This window comes from Astyanax mexicanus, chromosome 19 (assembly GCF_023375975.1).
Source record: "Astyanax mexicanus isolate ESR-SI-001 chromosome 19, AstMex3_surface, whole genome shotgun sequence".
NCBI classification, from domain to species: Eukaryota; Metazoa; Chordata; class Actinopteri; order Characiformes; family Acestrorhamphidae; genus Astyanax; species Astyanax mexicanus.
Genome location: NC_064426.1, coordinates 25,541,307 through 25,547,306, shown reverse-complemented (window position 1 = coordinate 25,547,306; position 6,000 = coordinate 25,541,307).

Genomic DNA, 6,000 nt, shown 5'->3' with positions numbered 1-6,000 from the left:
AATAAATATTGATCAGCTGAACATAGGAAGGATGTAGAGCTAGATACACTACTAAGTCAAATAACACCATCATTCATAGAACATGAGGTGATGAGAAGGGTTAAGTGTTAAACAAGTTAACCTTCATTCCTCTGTTCTCTGCTTAACAAGAACAGAACATTCTTTCCTCTTCTTGGAAAAAACTGTGTCAGTTTTAATTGTTTGTATGGAATTTACATCCTTGTATGTTTTTTTTTTTTTTAACAATATCTTCATTGTTGTAATTGGAGCAGTTTTTATAAAGAACATTTAAACTTACCATCATCACACACAAAAAGTAGAAAAAAGGTGGGTATGAAATGTTCATAGTTCTTCCTTTGTAGAATTGTTCCAGTGCAGCTATGTCCGGGTCTTTTGTGGTGTTCCTCTTTAAGCTTCTTCAGTTAGCAGGCTATCTATATTTACACCATATTAAAGTACAAATCAATCAAGAACATTCAGGAAAACCCTAATATCCTACATTCTTTTACCCTTAATAATATAGGTTATCCTTGTGTGTTCACAGATTAAACTGTCCAATGGTCACTAAGGAAAGTACATTTAATTTTTTTTATCATAGTATAGTATTAGTTTAAGTATTATACGTCTGTGAACAGCTTTATGTTTTTGAATTTTTTATTGGTTGTTTAAATTGTTACATATTTAGGCTCTCAATTTCACATCTCTCTCTCTCTCTCTCTCTCTCTCTCTCTGTCTTTCCCACAGACACTGTTTGATTGATTATTTGAACCTTTATTGTTATTATAAATGTCATCCAACCTTCTCCAAGTTTTGACATGAAGTGAATTTGGCAGTTGTTCCCTATATAGTTTCAAAAGTTCATGCTTAATGAATCTGTAGACATGCTCTAAAATTAAATCTTTTTACAATGATTCCACTAAAAATGACAAAGTTTCTTCCTCTCTAAAAGTAGCCATTTTAGAGACATGCATTTTTGCGTACAGAGACAAACACTACAAAATACTTATATATTAATGTATACTTATATGTAATTATTAATATATATTTATATTATATATTATTTTAAACCCTAGTATCTATACTTCTACCTACGTTATGAATGTCAATACCTTTATTTATAAAGTCTTTGATATCCTTGGTCACATATAGTTTATTATTTATATATATATATATATATATATATATATATATATATATATATATATATATATATATATATATATATATATATATATATATTTAGTATATATAATATATAATATAATATATACTGTATAATCATTAATAAGCCATTCCTTACACTCATTTCTTCAGATTTTTATGATTTTGTTTATTTTAGAATTGCTCAGAATTCAGACTTTTGTCCTATAAACTACAATCAAATGAATCACATTATGATACGAGTTTAAAATATGAGGTCTGTATTTTGAAATGTAAGCATTACAAAAATAATAAAACTACTTAGGGAAATGAGTGATACACAGAAAGCAATTGCTGTAAGTTGCAGTTATATGGGGCTGTTTTTAGTAAACAGTGATACCTTCATAGAAATATAAGACCAGACATCTACCAAACACATTTCAGGTTTAGCAGGAAGGACTGTAAAAAAAAGTGAGTCTATCCACGGAACCTGTTCGCTAAAAGCATGTATGACCTCTGTAAGAACCTGTCAGTCAGTAGACTGTAAACACATTTACACATTATTAATCTTTTGGTAACATATTTTTCGTGTCATTTAACTTATAACATTTAAGTATATCTTTTAATGTCATACATGTCTAATGTATATGAGACTACACCCCTAAATGTCCAAATTGAGCACTTTAGTAATTTAAGCTCAAAAATATCAGTGTTACTAGGTCTCAGGCGTGCATTGGGAGCAGGTGTGTTAATTTTTTTTTAGTACAGCTCTCACACTTTCTCATACTGGTCACTGAAAGTTTCAACATCTCACCTCATGGCAAAGAACTCTCTCAGGATCTTAAAAGACAAATTTTTGCGCTACATAAAGTTGGCCAAGGCTACAAGATGATTGCCAACACCCTGAAACTGAGCTGCCAAGATCATTCAGCATTTTAAAAGAGCAGGGTCCACTCAGAACAGACCTCACGTTGGTCGTCCAAAGAAGCTAAGTGCATGCGCTCAATGTCACGTCCAAATGCTGTTTATGAAAGTTGTGCTGCAGAGGTTGAAAGGGGGGGGGGGGTGAAGTTGGGCAGCCTGCCAGTGCTCAGACCATACGCCGCACACTACATCAAATTGTTCTGCATTGCTGTCACCCCAGAAGTCAGCCTCTTCTGACGTCTGTACACAAGAAAGCCTTCAAACAGTTTGCTGAAGAAATGTCAGCAAAGGACATGGATTACTGGAACCATGTCCTATGGTCTGATGAGACCAAGATTAATTTGTTGGTTCAGATGGTCTCAAGCATGTGTGGCAGCAATTTTTGGGGCATCCTCAAGTGGAATGTGGAGAGGCACTAAGTCTTGAATATAAGCATTCCAGTGGCCACCTGTAAAGCTCTGGAAAACTCAATGCCCAGGATAGTTAAGGCAGTTCCTGAAAATAATGGTGGCCACACAAAATATTGACACTTTAGGAACTTTCACAAAGGGGTGTACTCACTTTTGTTGCCGGTGGTTTGGACACTAACGGCTGTATATTGAGTTATTTTGAGGGATGAATAAATTTATACTGTTATATAAGCTGAAGACTGACTAATTCATATATGCAATAACTCTTTTTGAAAATAACAGTATTAAAATCAGGAAAAAAGGTGCTTTAACTACTAGGTGCCAATAAAAAAACATCTCTAATACTCATAAAAATAGACCTCTTTATTTAAATGAAAACATGATGTGTCAGCCCGTGCTTTAAAGGTCTTTGTCAGATATACCCTTGAAGCATGGGTACATTGTCATGTTTGAAACTAACAGTGAAACAGAAGTTCCTTGTAATTTCCTGGGACATTCCTGATGAGAGCCAGTTTCATCAAACATTTTTGATGGTCTTTGTCTTGACTGCACTTGAGGATACGTTTAAAGTTCTTGAATTTTTAAGGTTGATTTCTTTTGTCATTTTTTCTTTACTTAATTGAGTTATTCTTTCCATAAAATGGATCAGAACATTGATCAAATAGAGCTATTCAATATACCAACCAACTCTATCTCTTTACAACTTGTGCTCTTAAACACATCAAGAGGCAAGAAATTCAAGTAATTCAAGTGATTAACTCTTGTTCGGCACAAGTTCAGCAAAGCTGTTAACTGAAAGTCATTCCAGGTGACTAGCTCATAAAACTGACTGGGAAAATGCCAAGATGTGCAAAGCTGTAATCTAAGCATGGGGTGCTTGCAACTATACCAATAATTTGAGTGTGACATGATAATAATGAAGGAACTAATAGTGAAGAATTCAATTATGGAGCTTGTAGAACTGTAGAACTGTGCCCTATTTTACTATGTAGTGCACTACTTTGGGGTGCTGTCATTTTGTAGTGTTGTCCAAAAAGTGAACACATTTTTATCCTGTGTAACTGAGGTAACTCTTGCTCTTCCTTTCCTGGTGCAGTCCTAATGAGAGCCAGTTTCATCAAAACATTTTCAATGGTCTTTGCCTTGACAGTTCTTGAGGATACTTTTAAAGTTCTTGGGAAAATGCCAATCTCTCACGTGCGCATCCTCTCTCTCTTGCGTGCACGTATGCACTCTCTCTCACGGGCTCTCTCTCTCTCTCTCGCACGCCCTCTCTCTCTCATTCGCACGCCCTCTCTCTCAATCTCTCAATATGTTAATGAAAAAATATGTGTAATTTAAGCAATTCGTGTAAGGATGTGTTTTTGTTCTTAATAAAGCGCCATAATCTTGTTCATCATTTGTTCCAACAAGATCTAAAATATGGAGCCTCTCATGATGAAAGCAGAAGAGAACCCTGGTTTCAAGCATTTAATCAAAGTGCTGGAGCCCCATTACAACATTCCATCCCAAAAAACAAACCATAATTATAATGAAGATTCATTGTCATTATGAAGTTAATAAAGGTGAGGCTATACAGAATGCCCAGCCTCTTTATTTTTCCACCAACCGTACTGGAAATGTACTGAATTGTGGGGTTTATATACCGAGGTGTGAACCGAACCATGAATTTTTCTGTACCGTTACACCCCTAACACAGTGACATTCGCGTTTGCTTCTAATTATGTAATTATGGAACTGTGAAAAGTATTTTAATGTGGTAAGTGAAGAAGATACAATATGTGCGGTGTGGTAATGTTATGGCTGGTCAGGGTATTTTACAGGTAATTCATTTTGATTAATAAAATGTGTATGTTGGAGTCTAGGCAATTTGGGGACAGAAAAAAGTAACCCTGAGTACAGAAACATTTTTTTTCCCACATGGTAAATGAATACTGAAATCATCCAAATGAAAGATGAACGAACACATAAGGAATCATGTAGTAACTTAAAAGTGTTAAACAAACCAAAATATTCTGTAAAATTGTTTAGGTGCTCTCATCTAGGGTGCTGTTAACTTGTGGTTTCTTAGGCTGGTGATGAACTTATAACTTAAAACTGAGGTAACTCTTGCTCTTCCTTTCCTGGTGCAGTCCTGATAAGAGCCAGTTTCATCAAAACATTTTAATCATCATTGCCTTGACTGCACTTAAGGATACTTTCAGATCAGAATGTCAGATTGACTGACCTTAATTTCTTTTGTTATTGTTTTCTTTACTTAGTTGAGTTATTCTTGCCATAATCCAGAGAACATTACTCAAACAAGGACATTCACTGTATACAAACTCGACCTCTTCACAATACAGCTGCTCTCAAACAAACTAAGAGAGCAAGAAATTCAAGTAATTAATTCTTAAGTTTGGCACAGCTGTTAACTGAAAGTCATTCCAGGTGACTCATCTTATGAAGCTGACCAGTAAAAAAACAAGTTGTGCAAAGCTGTCATCTAAGCAATATGTTTTTTTTTTCATAGTTTGGGTGACTTCAGTATTAATCTACAGTTCTGACTTTTTTGTTAGTAATAAAATAGCACTTTTGACTGGTACTGTGTATTGTGCAGCTCTTAATGACAGAAAATGAGCCATAGCCACAATGCACTGCACTGTGTAGCATCAGCGTACCTCGAAGCAAGTCGTTAAGAATAGCTCTGAAATGGTTTTGGAATTGTGTATTTAATTACATTTTGTCATTCCCTGCATGTAAAGGCAGTTTTATGAGCAGCACTAAATGACATTTAAATGCTACATTGCTGCAATGCACAGACTGTTTCTTTACTGAGGATATTTATGAAGAAAATAAACATAGATATTTTGTGGTTAATGTTTAATGTGTTGTTGAGTGACAGTTGTGAAATATTCACTGTAGTAAATACTAGTAACTGTTGGATAGGCATTTTTTTTCAGCCCTTCAGATTAATAAATATAGCACTGGGGTTTCACTGTTGACATGAGGCACCAGGGGCAATGCATTACTAAAAGTGCGCATGTGTTTCTTTGGTGTGTGTGGGGGGGGGGGGGCGGCGGGATATGTCTTTGTGCAGACAATCACCAAACCAGATTAACTAGACAGTGCAGACCTACGTTCCTGTGTTCTTTCCTTAAAACAAACAGCACAGGGTTCGCTTCTATCTAAGATGCAAAGTCATGCTGGGATTTTCCAGAAAAACAATAGAGCAGTCACACAAAAGTTATGTTAGGAATGAATGACGTGCACAATCATGCTGAACAGGTTTTCTATGCAAATGTACTTAAAGCATGGCGAGTACTGTAACATCATTAATAAAATGTCTGTCACTGATACAGTGTGGCACAATTGAAATCAGTTGACACTGAAGATTTTTAAAGGCCTTTAAAGGTCGGCAGGAAGCTCTTAATGTTGTGCAATTATGTAGTGAATCGTCATGTGAATGATCACACTGTTCATCTACATAGTAAGAGCCACCACAAATCTGTCACAAATCATACAACCCAAGCTAGTAAATCACTGG